This window comes from Ixodes scapularis, unplaced genomic scaffold (assembly GCF_016920785.2).
Source record: "Ixodes scapularis isolate PalLabHiFi unplaced genomic scaffold, ASM1692078v2 PGA_scaffold11__112_contigs__length_91849675, whole genome shotgun sequence".
In the NCBI taxonomy this organism is placed as follows: Eukaryota; Metazoa; Arthropoda; class Arachnida; order Ixodida; family Ixodidae; genus Ixodes; species Ixodes scapularis.
The window spans coordinates 65,784,070-65,803,137 of NW_024609837.1; the positions used below are offsets into that span (position 1 = coordinate 65,784,070).

Sequence of the window (19,068 nt, forward strand, 5' to 3'; positions counted from 1 at the left end):
CCATTAGTGATCAAAGACAAATCACGAACGGAAGGTTCGAGAAGCCAGAGTGCCAACACAATATACCGAACCGCACGATGACCCAATAGACACCTCGGCACCACCAACGACCGTCAAGCTTGGAAACACGTAGTGACGTCCCGTAGGGAAAAGAATCGATTAAAGAAAACTTGCAAAACAAGCACTACGAAAATAGAAAAAAAGAAATCCGATTGACAATGTCAGAAACGTATAGCTGAGGAAAATTGAGCCGGCCTATTTTGCCATCAGCGGACCTCCCTTCTGACACGCGCTGCTGGGGTACCCGAGGGTTTGAGGATAAAATCGGCGGACCTTATCGGGCCAGGGGCGAGGTAACACTTCGTCCAGCCCTGAATCGCCGGCCCGTGGGCTTCCAGATGCTGGTGACACAAATACGACTGCCTTCTCTTTTGCTCAAGCCACCATTTTGTTTTATCTCTTACGGTTCTGTTCCTGGCGCCAGTGGTCAGCGAAAAATAAACGCTGGTATTTTTGCTCTTTTGTGTTCGTGTGTGTGTTTGCGTGTGTGTGCGTGTGCGCGTGTATGTGTGTGCGTATGCGTTCTATTCACTACGCTCATCTCGGAGGATGCCATTCGTCTTGATGCGCGTTCCGTTCGGCCCAGATGTTGACTTTTGAACTAAAAAAAAAAGAAGAAAAAAAAAAAAAGAAGAAAAAAAAACAAGAGAGGAAGAAGAAAAAGCGGTTTGGGAAGACCGCGTTTGTGAGGAGATTTTTCTGAATTGGTCTGACTTATATCCGTCTCTGGACATCGGGCAACGTGCTATCGTCATCGAGGATGGAATCTGCGGGCGTCGAGAATGCCCGGTTGAGATGCCAACGAGATATCTATAGCGGTTCTAGAAAATACGGCGGTCGGGTCGCTTCGCTGCCTGAAACGCTGCGTGCGTGCGCTTGTAATAGGAGCGCACACGTGAAGGCCATGACTTGCGTGTTTGCACGAGTGCGCCTCTGCGTGTGTCTGCTTGTTCGGACGTCGGTCTACCTTCTCCGTGTCTTTGTTTCGTGAATGTATGCGTGTCTCTCTGTGTCTGTTTGTTTGGGGTATTTATTAAATACGCCAGACGGACACAAAAAGATGTACATTCGTGTCCGTCTGCCTTTATGTGTCGTGAAAAAACCGGCTTTTCGAAGAGTATATCCTGCAGTTCTATAACTTGATCCGTCGTACATAGTGTTTCGATCAATCTCTTTCGTTGACTCTCTCAAACACACCGACGGTGGCGCCCCGGCAATAGCGAATTTTAGGTTAGGGGGCCCCAACGCTTTGGATTCCGGAAACAGCTTGGGACGCTCCATTGCGCCCGCGCAGAACCTCTTCTTTTGCGCAATGCGAGGCCCCAAGCTGCTTGGGGGACCCGTAGGGTTCGGGCCCCCCATTCTAAAACTCTCTGGTATTACGCTAGGCCATATGCTCACAAAGCCTGGAAGTTCGACGACGGAGCCATAGAGTGCCCGGTCGCAGATTTGGAGCTCGAGGATCTGGTAGCACAGAGCATCATTGCAAAGAGCCATTTCTCGGGGAACCTGGACGTCAGCGCACAGCTTTTGCAGCGGCGAGGACCTGAAACACACTTGTTCGCTCGGGAGAAGTGTGTTTCGGCGTCTAGCCGCAGCCGGGCGCCAGTCACGTGGCTCTTCTCTCATCCGTTGTCTGCCAAACCTTTTCCATTTCGGCGGCCGCTCCTCGTGGCGATCTGCCAGGCTTTTTCAGTACATAGGAGGCTATTGCTAGGCTTACAGTGTCAAATTTTAGGCTAGGTTTGCAGTGTGGCATGTTTGCGTATAGTCGGCGACAGGCTAAGGACTCAATCAATCAACGTTCCGACTCCAACACGCGCTTGTTGCCTTTCGAAAGCTTTGGTTGCTCGAGCGACGAAGTGTTAACTAAAGTTGGGGTCACACTCACTGCCATGCGGCATTCGAAGCAGGGATCTCGCGGTGACCCGCGTTCGAATTTGTGTGCAGACTGACTTTTATGTGATGTATAAGCAGTTTAAGGGTACCTCGGACGCCTCTCTCCATCCTCGTTTCCAGCGCTGATCGCTCAGACGAAAGATGATTAGTCACTCTGTATTAGCGGCGAGATGTTTCGGTGGCGCCCTCGTTTGGTTACCTTTCCTGACGTCATTACCTTGTGAACAACAAGTTCGAGGGTGTTTCTAAAGGGCACGGTGGAAGCCTGAAATTATAGCGCTTTCAAAACAGCACTGCCAACACCGTCAAAATTGAAGTTCTTACATTTCTCTTATTTCCGTCGATGAGACATCCTTTGCTGACGTCATAGCCAGCATCCGGCCAATTGTGGTGGGCCGACCACAGCGATGCTTCGATTGCTCACGTCGCCAATAGTTGCATGCGCGGTGTTTGATATTCCTCACCAGAGATCTACCGAGCATTCTCAGAACGTCCTCCACAGCTGCAGTCGACAAAGACGGCAGCGCGCAAAAGGCTAATATTCCGATGGTTCATAAACCACTGGGCATCTCGAGTTCGCGAGACATCCAAAGAAAGAATTGCGAAGAACCGTACTGGGTTAACTGAAGCATATACAAGAAAGAAACCGATTCAACTTTTGGCGGCTGGAGTGGACGCCTGAGGTAATTTTGTTTTCCAAGTCGCACGTCAACTTCTTTACGATGATATCGCATTTCTGTTCACGTCGCAGCCGCCGTAAACGTGCACTGCTGCTGAGTTATGATCGTGACCTGTAGAAACGAGGAGGTCACGATGACGCGGGTTGACACAGCAAACTGCGCAGACGCCTAGAGTTCCTGTATAGGCTCCCTACGGGAGCCAGAGTTGCGCATTTGTTTTCCCCGCGCCGCCACGCCGCTATTCGCCGAGATCCATCACGTGAGGGGCAAAGCATCCGTTGGCGTGCAAGAAAGCCACCTTTACGGTCGCTCCGCCGACGTTTCTCTTGCCCCGGCGTATGTTTCCCTGCTTTCCGCCTCCTTTTCCTCCTCTCCTGTTTTCCATGCGCGGCGGCGCCCGCTGCGCCGCTATTCGCCAAATTTAGTCACGTGAGGAGCAAAGCGTCCAGCTCGTGCGGGAAAGCCGGCGCTACGGCCACGCGCCGAGGCTGGATGCGCAACTCTGCTACCGTAGGTAGCTATACAGGAACTCTACAGACGCCTTGCTTTGACTGCCCTCTACATCCGTATCGCCCCTGGGCTTGCTGGTCCTGACGTGTCCTCAATAAGCAGGCGGCTCCATCCGAAACCTCTACCCATTTTTTTTTAATCGAAGATACCCGCATAACGACTTCACACACGCAACCTTACATCCTCGAAACGCAGCAAGTAAAGATGCCGTTCTACGGTTACAAAAACAAAACAAAACAAAAAAACCTTTCACCTCGTCGTAGCAAATCGTCCCGTATTGACCTCCCCCAAGCTGACGTCGAACCAGAAACCACATAAAGAGTTTCTTACTGTAACCGCTTTATCATACACATTTCAGGGAAGCAAAACGATCAATAATATAGCCGATGTGAATAAACGGTAGGTGAAGCTGTCTCACCCGCAGAGCGCGAGGCGTCGAGACCCGGACGAGCTTGCCAAAGGATTGACTCCCCGAATCCCAGAATCGTTGAAGGGAGCTCCAACAAATCGGCACAAAACAAAAAATCCAAACGCGGAACCACGACCGAATCGACAAAAAATTCATTTTGATATCCATAAACGTTCGCATCTGTTTACGTGGCCGCAACGCTGAGAAAGAAGGTGACACCCCAGTCCGTTTCATTTTGTCTGTGTGTGTGTGTGGGGGGGGGGGGGGGGGGGGTCGTAGGTAAGGTGCGTGCACGCTTGTACTTTGTACGATTCGCGGTGTAGATCCTTCGATTTGACGCGTTCCGAGACGCGAAGATTACGGCACCGGTGGCCCCTGTCGCTCCTTCCTGGCTGGAAATATATGAGTCGCTAGCTCATAGGAGAAGACGGCGTCCCGCTTTGCGAATGCACCGACGACCAACTCGGAGAAGCCGCCCCGCCGATATACATAAGCCGCGTGGGGGCCCCCCGACTCGAGAGAAGAAGGGTCGCTGCGCGTTATAAATATAAGGATCTATCGATGCCCGCCATCTGACGGCAAGCACGCAGATACACACACACAAAAGACGAGATTCCAAATTCGGCCGGTAGGCGGCGGCACCAGCGGCGGCGATTTCCTCAAGCGCGCCACCTTGCGGAGAAGAGGTGAAGCAGTGGTGGAAGGGGATGCGAAGGATATACAACCAACCTCTGGGAATGCTTTGGATAGAATGCGAAAAGAGGGTGAGCGGAGGAGAGGGGAGGAGAGGGGTCACATTTACATCTCTAGAAACACATTGCCATCGTAAAGTACCATAGGAGGACCACGTTCAGTATGGAAGGGGAAGTGGGTTGCGGGGATGTTAGACAGGTTGGCAAACAAATATGGAGGTATGGGTGGCATTGCCTGACTCTTGTTGTTTTTCTTTGTTGCATTCCTATTGTTCTTGGAAAGAGGAAGCGTGCGTCCCTTTTTGCTGATGCGGATTGGGAATTGAACTCTTGTCCTTTTGGAGTTGATTTTTTTTCTTTTTTTATGTTAGTCGCTATGCACGTGGGGGGCGTGCGACGGGTTGGGCGAAGGGGTGACGATTTGGAAACAGCAATATATTTTCAAAGGAGTTTTTGTGTTTGTGCGTGGGAGGACGGGGTTGAAACGCGAGGTGCATATTTTCACCTGTCATCTCCTCGCTTTTCGACAGTGATAAACAATTCTTGCGGTTCAGTTGAGCGTCCGTATGCATGAATGAAACCCAGCTTAACTTCGTTGCCCCCGACACGGTTTAACAAAAAAAAAAAAATACTTTTGGATATTGGGGGGGGGGGGGGGGGAATAATATGCGGGTAAGGGCCCAGTACTTTCACTGAGATAGTTCATGTCCAGTTGTAGCTCGATAGGAGAGTTCAGTACGTAGTCCTTGTTACTAGGCCACGGGTATAGATTGACTCTAAAATGTGAGCTGAACTTGGATTGCAGACGCCTCGTCTTGAAGAATAGCCCAAAGAAAGAGAACGCGGTTCTGCATGCGCTTCCCCCAAGAGAAGGAATGAAAATATTCGGAAGGAATTTGGACGAAAATCAGTGCGTGCGAAAATCCTTCCACTCTTTTTATATATAAAAAAAAAAAAGCTCTGCCAGGGAATATATCGCACAAGAACAAAGAAAAGTAAACATCCGCATACATGTTTTTTTCTTCTTTTTTTTTGCGTAGGGTAAATGCTTGTAATGCATTCAGGTTTTGAGAAGTAGTCAGAAACGGTTTTCATTATTCGTAACAAGCGTGTTGGAACGAGTACACTTTCGTAGCAGGAAAGAATGTGCCCTTCTGTGTCTCGTTCTCTTTCTGTTTTCTTATTTCTGCTTGAAGGAACTATTTTCGTGTGTCAAACTATGAGTCCCATATGTTGGCTTTTCTTTCTTCCTAAAACTTGCGCTTATGTCTTAAAAGGAACGAAGCATTGTTTTCTTTGTTTGCTGCAGTGCGCGTGAGTCATATCTCGGTTCTGTTGGACCCACATAGAGCCACTAAATATGCTTAAACTATGAGCACCCAATCCTCCGATTTACTTGTGGACGCCGCCATTTCGGCGGCGTCCAAGAGGTGAAGAGCGGGCGCCGCTGATGAAATCGACGATTCGGATATGCGACTTCTCGGGGTTTAGAGTGTCCTGCAACTGACCCTTTCGACACTTCCGATGAACGGAGCAGCGATTCCTCCAATTTTTTCAATAAATAAATAAATCTTTAAATAACTGGATAACGTTTAAAAAAAATCTTTAGATAACTGGCAACAATGATCGTAAGCATCAAGATGTCTGAAATCTCGTAACTTCTAACCCACCTACAGATATCACGTGATCTTCTGGAAGGGTCTCCTCTCACTGGAATCACGAATAACAGACACTTGCCACGGACATGTCGAGAACATCATGATATCATGGCCTCTTCATTTTCGTTCCTGAGCGTCCCCAGCAGAAAACAAAAGAATACGCGCGTGAAGAAGTGGTGCCGCGGCACTTTTCCTCGAGCTGCTGAAACGCTTAGTAGTCTATTTTCTTGACGCACATAAAGCGGTGTTTGGTAAGGTTGACAAACAACCAGGCACTGATGACGTTGTCGACCAGCGAACTTTCAATCGTCACGAAATATGCGGCCGACAAATGTAACTGGAAACCCGTGGAAGGAAGGCATATCCCGATTTCGTAATTAACTTAGCGACCCCGCTGCAGTTGATTTCTTTTTCTTTCTTTCTAAAACGAATAATATGTCATTTTTCATCCTTCACCCGCGTCGTGATCGCGCTGGTGATGTTTGGTGACCGACCTCTGGGTAGATTAAGGACTTCAGTGATTTGAGTGGATGTCCTTTAAACATTGTCATCGGAAGTTTGAAACGTGACAAAAGCTTTAGTATTCGCAATAAATCGTAATGCAGCAGCGGAACCTATCTATGTAAATTCAAATATTTTCCGATAAAAGTCATTGGGCACCCCATTGTGCCCTACCGGGTAAACAAAGAGTCAACATATCACCTACGTGAGACAACAACGACTTACTTTCTTTTTTTCCAACACCATTGCTTATCATCGCCAGCGCCGCACGTTCACAAACGTGTGCTTCTGTCTTATGCCAGCGATATGTTGCCGTTCCTTCGCTTACAATTCATTCATGCCTCACCTGACCAAGGAGGCGTAAACGAATTTTTTGAGAACAATGTCGGTCGCTTTTTCGCCTGGTGGCACTCGACGAGTTTCTTCCTTGGATTGGTGGGGTTTCTGTTTCCTTCGTGCACCGCAGGAGTTACGATTCCAACACGCCGTACAAGTCCACCCTTGCCCACACGAGGTGTATTAACTGCGCTTGCGCACAAGCCAGATTCGCGCCAAGTGCAACACCGTTATACGTAAGAGCCACGCGTTTTTGTTTTGCTCGCTCCGTGTTGACCAATTTGATGGAATACTCGATCAGTGCACTCGCGCTTTCAAGTCATTGACCGAAGCGCGTTCGAGTGGTGCTCGAGGGGCACACTGTGCAGACAGAGAGACCAGCGGCGGGTTCACTCGCTCTTCCTTAAAAACCACAGCCCCCCCCCCCCCCCCCCTGTGGTTTTAAGGGGAGGGGGGGGGGAGGTTGCGTGCCGGCAACCGCACGATAATGCAGAGCGTATGCAAATTAAGCACGCCCTCGCACGCACACTCAGAGACACACTCTTCCCCCACCACGTCTGTAATTAGCACCTCGTACGGCGACGCATTAAATTCATTACTGGCCCAACCCGTGAAACCGAGAAACGGTTTTTTTGCGCCCCCTCCTTTGGGGATAATGATTTTTATTTTCTCGGTTTATTGGCATTTTCCTTTCTCATTTTCTTTTTCTTCTCAAATTAGCGTGGTTTTGTGCTTCTTGTTCGGATTACTCATCAAGTTGGAAACTCTCCTTACGGCGCTCGAACACTCCCAGAATATGAATCGTTCCGATGAAAATTTTTGAAGCTCGTGAGAACTTATCAAAACGCGTTCGCGAGCTTTTTTAATGTTGGGCGCGCAACGAACTGTTAGAAGGATTTTTTTTTTATGATCTTAGGCCGTTATTATTGTTTATTGTTGCTTACCTTATGGCCTTCTTGTTTGTTTGTTAAGCTAGATGAGCTCTCCGCTTTCACGTCCATGTTATTATATCAGCCCAACACCTCTCGGTTCAGCGCCTAATTCATGCAGAGTGCCGTGTTCCGCTTTAAAAAAAGGAAAATAATTTATTGAGGAGCGTCTTTTAATTACGCATTAATCACGAGTTGCTACGTGAAGCCGACGAGCGGGTTGGGCTTGGCTACTTGAGCAAACATATCCCGAGACGTAAACACTTCCTTAGCCAAGGTGGCCACCAGATAATCTGCATGATTGTGATGAACGACATCGATTATGGTGATCGACGTCGATTACAATTAATTTAGAAGGTCGGCGGTCAAATGGGCTTCCCTCCTGCAGTTTCCCCGCGCACAGAGCGGCGTATCTAGCCGGTTTTGTGTTGCGCATTATTGATTTGAAAGGCTGAAACCTAACAGGAAGTCAGCCATATAGTGTCACTACGAATGTTGGTCCCTCTAGCTCTTACAGTGTCCATTCGTCTATAGTAGTCGCGGGACGTTCGGTAGCGCTCTGGGGCTAGGAGTTGTACCTCCACTTTGTTCGGTAGAGTGGTTCGTAATGCAGACACATCTAAGTTGCGACATTTTGCATCTTAGATACCACTGTCCAGACCGAACCAGACTAAACCCATATTACTACAAAACTAAACCTGGAATCTAAAAAAAAAAGGCAGTTACATTTAGCGTTGACTGTTGCGTCTGTACCTTTATATCACTTTTGCATTGACGAGTCTTCAGCGTCAAACTACGCGCTGAGAAACTACCAAAAACACCTATTTGCGCATTGATAACTTGGGGCATGCTCGCTGCACGTGAAAAATGCTGAATCGGCATCGGTAGCCGTCCTCTCGCGTGCCGCTGTATCCTGATTTCTGCGATAGCCGTCCCAGTACGTGGCTTCCTTTTTCCCAAATCCGACGAGGAAACTGACGGCCCTGTTTTGTCGGCCGTGCATCCCGGCTTGGCGGCTGAGTGAACCTGCGGTGTTCGTAAAGGACTGTTTAAACAAGACACGTTTCCTGCAGTTCACACCATGCTGTACCTGAAGCGGAGGTATTTCTCCAATTCCAGTCCAATATAAGAATCTTTTTTTTTTTTTATTTTACCTGCCTTTGGACAGATGTTTGGCGTGTGCTCATCACGTGGGTACGGACAGTCACTCACGCGGTCCGGTTGGCCGTCCTCAAGGCCTTCGCTGTTGTTGTCAGTCCCCAATCACCCGAAAACAAGAAAAAAAAGAAGACGACAACGAGGAGGCAAGCCGAGTTGTTTGCGTGGTTGATGTCCCCGCTGGGGAAAGCGTACGCGCGCACCGCAACGTTCCCGAAACTTTTAAAAAAGCCTCACACTTCTTTTTTTTTTTGCCGTGCACGGCATTTGTTGTGTCCTGTTTGGACAGCCTTTAACCAACATCTAGATAATGCAGCCGTAGAGCTGATTTTTCTACATCACCTAACGGAGGCCAGCGCGGGGCAAAAGTAAGACAAGACCGCTTAGCCAGCGTTAGGCTCGGCGAAATGTTGACGCAGCACCGACCCGTTCTGACCGCCGCAAGGTGACGTCGTTCAACTAGTACCGCGGCCTTCTTCTCCGAGAAGCCTTGTGACTCTCCCTTTTTCAGCAACCCCTATTCGCTGGTGCAGCTCCTTTTGCCCTGCCACGGGCCGTTCTCCTATTCGGCAAGACGTAAAGGCGGCTGCCGTACGCTGCCAATGCTCCCTTTCTACAAAGAGGGTCTGTGGACACCCCCTGAGGGTTGCTTCTTCCTTGTATGACGGTCACATTGGTCGCACGAAAACCGTCTGCAGTCATGTTCGAAGCATACATCAAGTCTGAGTCTGTCATCGTGCGTGCAGCGAGTGTCTTTTGTATAATGCACGGCCACTGCGACTGCGGCTTTAGGCTTTTCGGTTCAGGTGAACTGGCATCATGCATCGCACTCGATACAAACCATGACACCAAGCGTCCCAGTTGCTTGTTCCGCGTCCTCAGCCATCCAATCAAGCAACGACCGCTTACTTTTATCGAGAAGGGCCCTTTCTGCGATCCTTGCTGTGCATCAGAAGCTTGGCTCAACGTGTGACTCGTGCCCCCCCCCCCCCCCCCCCCCAACCACACACACACACACTCACTTATGGCTATTCGCAACCTTATTTGTGACAGTACGAGGTAGGTGGCGCAAACCGCCGCCTGATTTCAACGGTTCTGCCATGATATGCATTCATCCTTCCATTCATCCATCCCATGACAGAACGTGCCAACGTTATGGTGGCACTCTTCACTACCGTGTGCCACCAACGTTACTAGATCAAAGTCATTTGACGAGCTTGCTAGAACGCTTGGCGCCTGTTGATGGCGCGTCCGCTCGGTGGCACTCGCTACGTTTTCAGCCCCTGCCTTATGGGCAGAAGCGGCGGAAGCGGCGGAACGTTGAATACTCATTACCTACGGTTGAAAATGATTCTATTGTGGTTATTACGGTAAACACAAAGCTCGCAAATAGATTTAAGCTAAAAAAGAGCGTCGTTCGAAAAAAGTCTTCCTTCGATGCCTTCGCGCTCCTATAGCGCCGCTGGTGCAGCTAGGAGCGCAGGTAACTGGGAAGAACCTCTTTCGAATGCCGCTCTTTTGCGGAGCTTGTGAACCGATAGATCTAATAAGGTTGAGTACGTGGAATGAAGCATCGACTTTAGTAGAAGTCACTCCTGCCCCGAAACAGCGTGTGCTTCCAGGCACTTGTAGCTAACGAGCGTAAAGTAAGTAACAAACTCTACAATATAAAACAGACCAACAGTCAGTGAATAACAGTATAACAAAATGTTATCTCTATGTCCTTCCAACAATCGCTTCCCATAATATGGACATCTCGGAGTTCTTCGCGCTAGAACCGCGCCGCCGTTTTGAAATGAGTGTGGCGCTAATTCAAGCTAATTAAATATTATCGCGCGCTATTAACTCCCCAAAATGCAGCCCGCACCTGGAGCCCTCGTCTCGAGAGCTTTGAGTCTACTTCGCACGAAATTAGCCCAAAACGGCGAGCGCTAATTCGATTTCCAGCCGCCCCAACTTCAAACGGTCGGGCCATTGCGTGGAGCATGATGATGATGATGATTGTGATAACCGTGAAGCGCTTTCTTGTAGCGCCATCTTTATGAAGAGTCGTTCACCAGCGGCGTGTATAGGGAACCGGCATTTTCCTTACTAATTTTCGAGTCGTTGAATGTCATAATGCATAGCGGTTTACTCCGAAGGAAGGAGATTAGTCGTAAGGCTTAGAAGAATGTGATGAAATTATCTAGCTATGTAATGTCGGTGTGTAATCACATGGAGCTTACGAGAAAATGATTAAAGCCCACATAATGAAGAAAGGTAGCTTTTTGCGTTAACTTCGGACGCAATTAACATAACTGAAATGACTAGGTGTCATATACTGAAAATGTTAGCATTCCCTCTCAATGAGGATAAAAAGAAGTTTGGTTCGTTGATTGCGAGGCTTATCGTTATTGAGATGCGATTCGGAATAATTTTATTGACTGGAAATACACATTCGGCCGAGAGTCTGAGACCATAGAACAATATCTTTGATCTTTACTATCTTGAACGTAGATGCTCCTCTGTTGGCGCCAAACACATTGCGACATATCAATGCCCACTATGTTTAGCTTGAACAAGTGTGACATATATGCAGAGGGGGAATTAAACTAGAAAAAGCTGCATGAAATGAAAACAAAGTCCATTCTTCAACACTGACATGCATCCGACAACACTGATTCTACAACACTGACATCCTTTCTACAACACCGACACGAGGGAGCATGTCTAAGCCTTAATATTTACGGCGTTCTGCGCAAATGTGTACATCCAACACACTTTTTTGTATCGAAATTTAGTCCGCCATAGCGGTACGTTAAAATGACACCTTGCGGATCGACAGACAAGTCGCTCGTTCGAAACGTGTACAAATGCGCAGAGCCTCTCTTAATTCACCTTATCGCTCGCATTCAGATGCAATGCTCAAGACGGAAGCGAAGGCACGGCGCTTCAAGAAGCCCCCGGACGGTCGTTCACGAACGCCAGACACAATTAGCTCGCATTCTAAAGAGTACATTCTGCGTGCTCCAGAATGAACTGTACCGACATAAATATTCACGAATAAACAGTGCACAAACCTCCTCCGCACTTCCCCCTTTAAAAAAAAAAAAAAAATAAGAAGCAATTTGAATATACATGCTTAAACCACCCCCAGCAATAATCCGTACAAAAAAATAAATAAAAAAAGATAAAGCAATGATGCATACATGTGCCCAGAGGAGTCGAGCGCACAAAAATAACAGTGGCACAAGTCAACACGCTGCCGGCTTCTTTTTGTTTTGTTTCCTTTTTTTATTGGGTAAATTCAGGGGCGGTCTGAAAGGCGGTATGTTTTCCCGCACGTTTATTTTTGTTTGTTTTTATTATTTAGCTGTTGTTATTCGTGTCGTGTACAAGAATACATGCATATCCATACTGCGTGTCCTTAATGAGACCCTCCCACCCGCCCACTTTCCTCTAGCCCCAATTATTTCCTGGCTAATTGAATATTGCCCTCAGCAAATGCCAATGACTGCAGTTTTTTTGTTGTTGTTGTTTGTTATTCGGGCTCCGATTTAAGAAAGGTATCTCACAGTAGAAGAAAAAAAAAATTAAATGAACAACAAGATGGAACGTTTTCTTAGAATATGCTGAAGTTCATAATAAGCGTGCGAAGTAACACCGAACAAAAACAAGTGGTGGATAACATACAAAAGAACATTGAAAAAAAAACAAAAAAACGTGCAGTCTTTTTCGGATGCATATGGCATTAGCATCGGCATCAAGACCGTATCCCATTACCCTCAGGCTCTTTGGGAAGACCTGCAACAATACAAATATTCGTAAAAAAACAAACCGCAATTTCTCCTTAAAACGGTTTAAACAGGCTCTTGTAACTTGTTCTGCTTGAGGTTCTTCCAGAGATAAATAGGATTAAAGCGCTTTAGAGAAACTATGGCTTAAAAGAAAAAAAAAACATCGTATGAGCGCTATATTTGTTAGTGGATAGAAAAGAATCGATAAGACACAAGGCGGTGTGTGCTTGGCTATGGCTCGCATGGCACAAGTTGAGCTTTAAAAGCACATTTGCTATGAAGGTATTTTTATAAAACTCACACTATATATGTTTACTTTACTCTGTGTTCTTAATCGAACGTCGCAGTTGTGTTTCTTTTTTTTTTTTGTGTTAAAGTGTTGTTTCCGAAAGTGTAATTTCTGGAGAACAAACTTAATGCAAGCTTATTCATTTCCGCATAAAAAAAAAAAAAAAAAAAAAAGCTGTACTTGGTACCACAAATTTTGCATTCTCGATATTTAAATAGGTCCTCGCAATACCGATAGCATTGCGATCCTTATCAGGCATGTACCCTACAAATTGCAGCAGCCGAAAAGGAATTACATGTAACCAATTATTTTTCGTTGTCATCCAGAAAACTGGAATAAAGTAAGCGCTACCACGAGCTTACTTCCTTTGCATTGCTTACAGCCATAGCCTCCTCTATACTCACAAAGCCTGGCGGTTCGACAACGGAGCCATAGAGTGCCCGATCGCAGATTCGGAGCGCGAGGATCTGGTAGCACAAAGCATCAAAGAGCCATTTCCCGGGGAACCTGGACGTCAGCGCACAGCTTTCGCAGCGGCGAAGGCCCGAAACACACTTGTTCGCTCGGGAGAAGCGTGTTTCGGCGTCTCGCCGCAGCGAGGCGCCAGTCACGTGACTCTCCTCTCATTCGTTGTCTGGCGCTCCACCTTTTCCATTTCGGCGGCCAGGCTTTGTCAGTATATGCGGTGCCAGGCTTTGTCAGTATATAGGAGGCTATGCTATATCCTAGCGTCACTATACTAGCGCGGCTCACACTGACTTTACACACTAACTCATCAAAACCAGATTTTGTCTTCGTCTACCCAAGCTATATTTTTATGCGTTTAAAAGTACGCAGAAGAATTCCCCCCAAGTTGTACCTTCTTACGTTCGCGAATAGTGCATGTGGCTTATCGCTCCTCTGGGACGCGGAGGCCCTCACATTGCGTGGCTGTCTGCGCTGTTCCACGCATCGGCATGAGACTGAGCTGCTACTCGGAGGTTTTCTTTATAGTCCCCTATTTGCCACAATATTTGCTGAACACACAGCAAACATCACTGAAATAGTCCCATGAATATTTTTTTTTTTTAAATATTGTTTTTCTCGCGAAGTTAATGAATTTACAAGTTTGGTCCTCACCGTGTTTTTCAAGGTGAAGGTTTCTATTGACAACGTTAAAAACTGACATCAGGAGAAGGCAGCGGCTCACTTTTTGGTCGGCAGACTTTATTCCCAAATGGTTAGAAACAGTTTCATGGTGTTAAATGAATGATTGGAAGCTCGCTTAAACATTCGCGCAGCAGCACGAAACAAATGCTCGGCGTACTCCATTTTTAGACTGCCCGCTCGGCGTGCAAGCCTGCCTTCCCCTGACGTCCCGACACTGAAAAGTGCGAGTGTATTTGAATGTTGGTTTAGGCATCATTTTCACTTTCCGATTTCTCAATAACTATTCTGAATATTCGCGATACTAAATAGCTTACCGGAAACGGTAAAGGCCGGGGATTCCGAAAACATAGTTGAAGAAGCTAATAAAATTCACCGAAGCACCCCTTAAACCCTTTGCAAAAAAAAAAAAAAAAAAAAAAAGAATACTAATTTTTGTGTTTTTACGAAACAAAACAGTAGACTTAAAATATATATGACGTAAAAGCTCGACCATCTGCAAACGTCAACGGGCCTCGCCATATAATCAATCCAAAGAGAAATACAACACCGGCGAAAAACAAGGCAAATAATACCGCTTCCGAACGGCCATAGCCCTAGGCACTCCCGAAGAAAAAGGCCGAGTAGGTCTCCGAGCAATGGGTCACTAATTAGGGCAGGGTGGGGCATACTCTTTTCATAAAGCACAATTTTAGCCTACTTTTGATATCTAATGTAAACTTTTAGTATGCCTTACACTCTAGCGGTGCGCTCCGCGCGTCGATTGATTATGTCAACTAAAATGTGATTACTAATGGTGTACCTTTAACCTACCTTTCAGAAATAAAGAGAGGCTCTTTGAGGCATTTATGAACGACGTTCTAATGCATAGCATTTCTAGGGCCTCTTCACGCTCTTTTTGGGGCACATTAATGTCCCTCACTCAGTGTGCCCCATTGGGGGATTCTGTGTATATAATAAAGCCGTGCCATTGTTACGCGTCACCTGTAACGTCACCTGATGTCTGGGTGCCGGTCAACACGGTTTCGCGTGACGTCATATTTTCCCGATTTCATGAAATCACGGACGTCATAGTTTTATGCGGAACTGTGACGTCAAAGGACACTGTGGCGTAATCGAGGCTACATGCGATGGGCACAAAAAATCTTCGAGGCTTGCCTCATAAATACTTTGCATTTCATATATACTTTGACTATACTAGGTGAAGTGTTTCATAAGAGTGCGAAACTGCTATACTTTGGAGTGCGTTGCTTTTTAACGTCGGGAACTGCCGATGCGATAAGCCTTTCCCCGACCTCTCCGCAGCTCGCCCTGTTTGTTGACATTGAGTCTGGAGCGGCGGGCAGCATCGCACTTCGTCCGCTCACCATAATCGCATGAAGGCCTCCTTTGTTCCTCCTCGTCTTCTCCACTCTCGACGGAGCTGACTTCGTGTCCCGCTGCGAACCCAAAATCCCAGCCCCTCCGCTTTTCCTCGAGAACAGAAATGCGTGTCGCCGTCGTCGCCTCCTTGTTGTTAATTGTTCTGCGTCGTAAAAATTAACGGAACGGAGCCTAATTAATTAATCGGACGGGAGAGGGCGTCTCGCTCGCGTCCCCCCCCCCCCCCCCCCCCCCCGTCCCCCCCCCCGATCCCAGCAACGCGCCCGCGGGGTGAAAATTACTGCGTACCACACTGGGTTCCTGAAAGCGGAAGAGATTTTCGGTGAGCGTTTGGACTTAGGGGACGTGACGCGTTTTTCTATTATTATATTTTAGGACGCAACTTGTCTTATGAATTAAAGGTTTCCTGATTAGTCGTGTCCGAATTGTAGTTTCGATCGAATAGCGCTACGTCATTCACGACTTTCACAATGTAAAAAGAAAAAAAAGTATCAATGGCAGTCGGTTAACCTGACACTGCTGAAGCTAGATATGACATTACTCTATTAAATCCAAAGCGTGCGCTTGCGGAGTACGTCAGAGAATTGTTTACAGTAGGTTGTTTTAGGTGACTATATACCCACTGAATGAGATACGCTTAGAGTATGGGCACTTTCTTCCCCGATAGGGTTGTAGTCGCCGCCATCATGGGGGGCTTAGTACAAAGCAGACGCAACTACCGATCGTCATGATTCAAAAGTGCGACCTTCTCAGCATTAGATTCGGTCTTAGGAAGCTCATGTAATATTGCTTTGCTCTGTCGCGAACTGTTTTAAGCATTGGTGAGGACGAAAAAGCGTTTCTAGGGATTTTAGATAAAGCTTCAGATAACTGGCAACCACGATTTTAAGCACCACAACGGTTAAGTGTCGTTACTCTGAAGCACAGCTTATTCAGTGACTTTAATACGCACAAGGCCGCCTTCGTAATCAAATATTTGTGCATTCTCAGACGTTTACTTTCCCGCAAAACACTCGGAAACCCAATCGCTGCATTTGAGGGGGGGAAAGCCCGGCCAATGGCGAGGCTGAAAAATATAAGCCCTCGTAAACGCTTGCGATGACAGAAACACACGGGCGCCATCTATTGATGTGGCCTTCGAACGCTTTCCGTTTATTTTTAGCATCTTTCTCCCACCGTGTGACTGAAATAATGCTGACGATTCTACACGCGACCGTTCATCGTATCTACTGCGTAAACTTGATTTCGAAAATACTGCCAAAGCCCTCTGTCTGGTTATACGCAGCCTTCAAACCTGCTTAATAACTGGTGCCAGTTTGCCCGTGTATTCTTTCCTTATAAGCGGCTACAAGAGGCGTCAAGGCAGTTCATCGGACTTGAACGCAAATGTGGGAACCAGCCTTGGGGGCCTCCGATATAAGGCATTTGTAGTACTACTCTACTTCGTTTTATCGAAGTCAGGCAGCAGTCCGAGGCACGAATACATGCAACCATGGTTGCATGTGTTCGAATACCTACTAAAAGCACAAGTGACAGGGAATTCTCAACACTATATTGGTCTAGCGACGATAAGACGCGCACAGAAACATGATGAACACCATGGTGTCACATTTTATGACCTTAAAGAGTACCCTAGTAGAACATCTTATATGTATAATAAATTTCTTGGTCCAATAAACGCATATGATAAAATAAGATCACATAAGAGCGTACAAGAACCTTATAAGAGCATGCAAGACAAAATTGGATTATATAAGAAGTTATAAGAAATTTTCTATCAGTTTGTTATAACTTTTTATAGAATCTTATATCGGCCTTATATGTTCTCATAAGGTTGTTGCTTACTCTTATTTGATCCTACGCGTTTATTGGACCAAGACATTTCTTATACATTTAAGATTTTTCACTAGGGTAGGCAAACAGAGGGACAAGACAGACGTGCTGTCGTTTTTTTGTTTCCTAGCTCTAGGGCTAACAAATCTCAGTTCTTCACCAGCTGGCCCGCATCCACGTATTAACCATGACGCTGCACTTTTGATGCTGTTTGATTGGTCCCATAAGCTCTCGTCGCCTCATCCGGATTTAAAGGGAAGATGAAGCGGTTGTTTTAATTCGAGGAAACACTTAATTTGTCTTCATTTGACCTCCAGGATCTCGAATATCGACTTTATATTCTTAATTTGGTGCTAGGAGCCTGCAGAAAATCATGTTCAAAGTACCGCTGAAGGCCCTCCTTCCCGGAGCCTGGCGTCACAAAAAGATTTTTTTCCGAATCTCCGCTCTCGCACATCTTCAGCGCCTATCGAAGCTATGCACGCGCACTCTCGCTATTTTTAAGAGCGGCAGAAAACGACGTCACGATTGGTGCGTGCCACTGTGGAGGAATATACCTGGCAAGCTTGCGATCGCACGCGCGGCCCTCGAGCGACTGGCGCTTGGCGGCCGAGAAATCCTCTGATGACGTCACTGCTGCTCGGAGATTTTTCGTGCTTTCTCGCGTTTAGTTACATCTTTGGAGAAAACGAACGTGATATTCACATTCATGGGATAAAACTACGCTATAATCAACCTCTATCTCATTTTGTTTTAAAAAAGTGTTCCAGCTTCCCTTTAAGGCCGGTTCTCACATGCAGCGAAGCGCTGATGTAGCGCTGCTCACGTGTCGTCTGCTACTTAGCGTCTGCCATGAGCAACAGATTTGACGGTGCGATAAAAAGCTGGTGAACGCTCCCGTGAGGACGCGCTTAGCGCGAGGTCAGCGCTATGCTTGTAGCGCTCAGCTGCATGTGTGAACAGGCCTTTAAGGTGAAAAAGAGTATGGGCCTCGGCTCGAAGTAAAGGGGAGTCTTCATGGACTTTAGAAGCTTCGCGATAACGTTCAGCGCAGCCGTGCCGCGCGAGAGGCGAGCGTAGCGGCACAGTTCCGAAGGGGGGGCCGGACGAGCTGCCCGGGGAAGACTTTCGCAGCGTCATTAATTCTCAACTTACCGCTCTCGCAATCAATGTAAGGGACCTAAACATCTGCGTCGGTGCGTCACGACTTCACCTCTTACGGGAAGGCCAGCCAAGCCGCCATCTCCACCACTTTCACATTCCTTTGTGCCACAATTCCCATCCTCTTTGTTTTGTTAGTCTTTCAGTGTGTAGGCTTGGGTGTTTTCGCTCTGGCCCACGCAGGAACCAAGGCACCGATCGCGAACGCGTGGACCTAACCGCTTAACCGTAAAAGCCGTGCAGATGTCCCGCGCGCGAGCGTGCCCCCGATCATAAAACGTCCCGGCCCCGTAACAATCCTCAGTACAACTCCTAAGTAAATCTAACATCAAACTATACAGATGCCCGCAGGCACGAGCGATAAGTTCCTCTAAAAAAAACAAAGCATGATTTTGGCCCATTGATGATGGTCTCTCAGCTAAAACAAGAGAACCGCGTCGTTTTCTTTGCCTCCTTCGCGTACCTGCAATATTAATCGTAAAGAGGCGAAAAGCCCAAGAAAAAGCAAAACAAAACATCGAAGAGAGATTCTTAACGACCCTCGAAGGTCTCAAGCCGTTTAACCCTCGTCGGACGACGTACGGTATGCCCCGAGAGGTCAACAAAGGTGACGCGGAAAAGAAGCTGGGAGGTGCCCGAAATAGAAAC

The 19,068-nt window shown here is 47.2% G+C and overlaps 1 protein-coding gene across 1 annotated transcript in view; it reads left to right on the forward strand.

Annotated features, from left to right (window-relative positions):
* LOC8023746 (steroid receptor seven-up, isoforms B/C) overlaps positions 1 to 19,068 on the forward strand; it is a 172,153-nt gene that overhangs the window by 146,651 nt on the left and 6,434 nt on the right. The window lies entirely within an intron of this gene.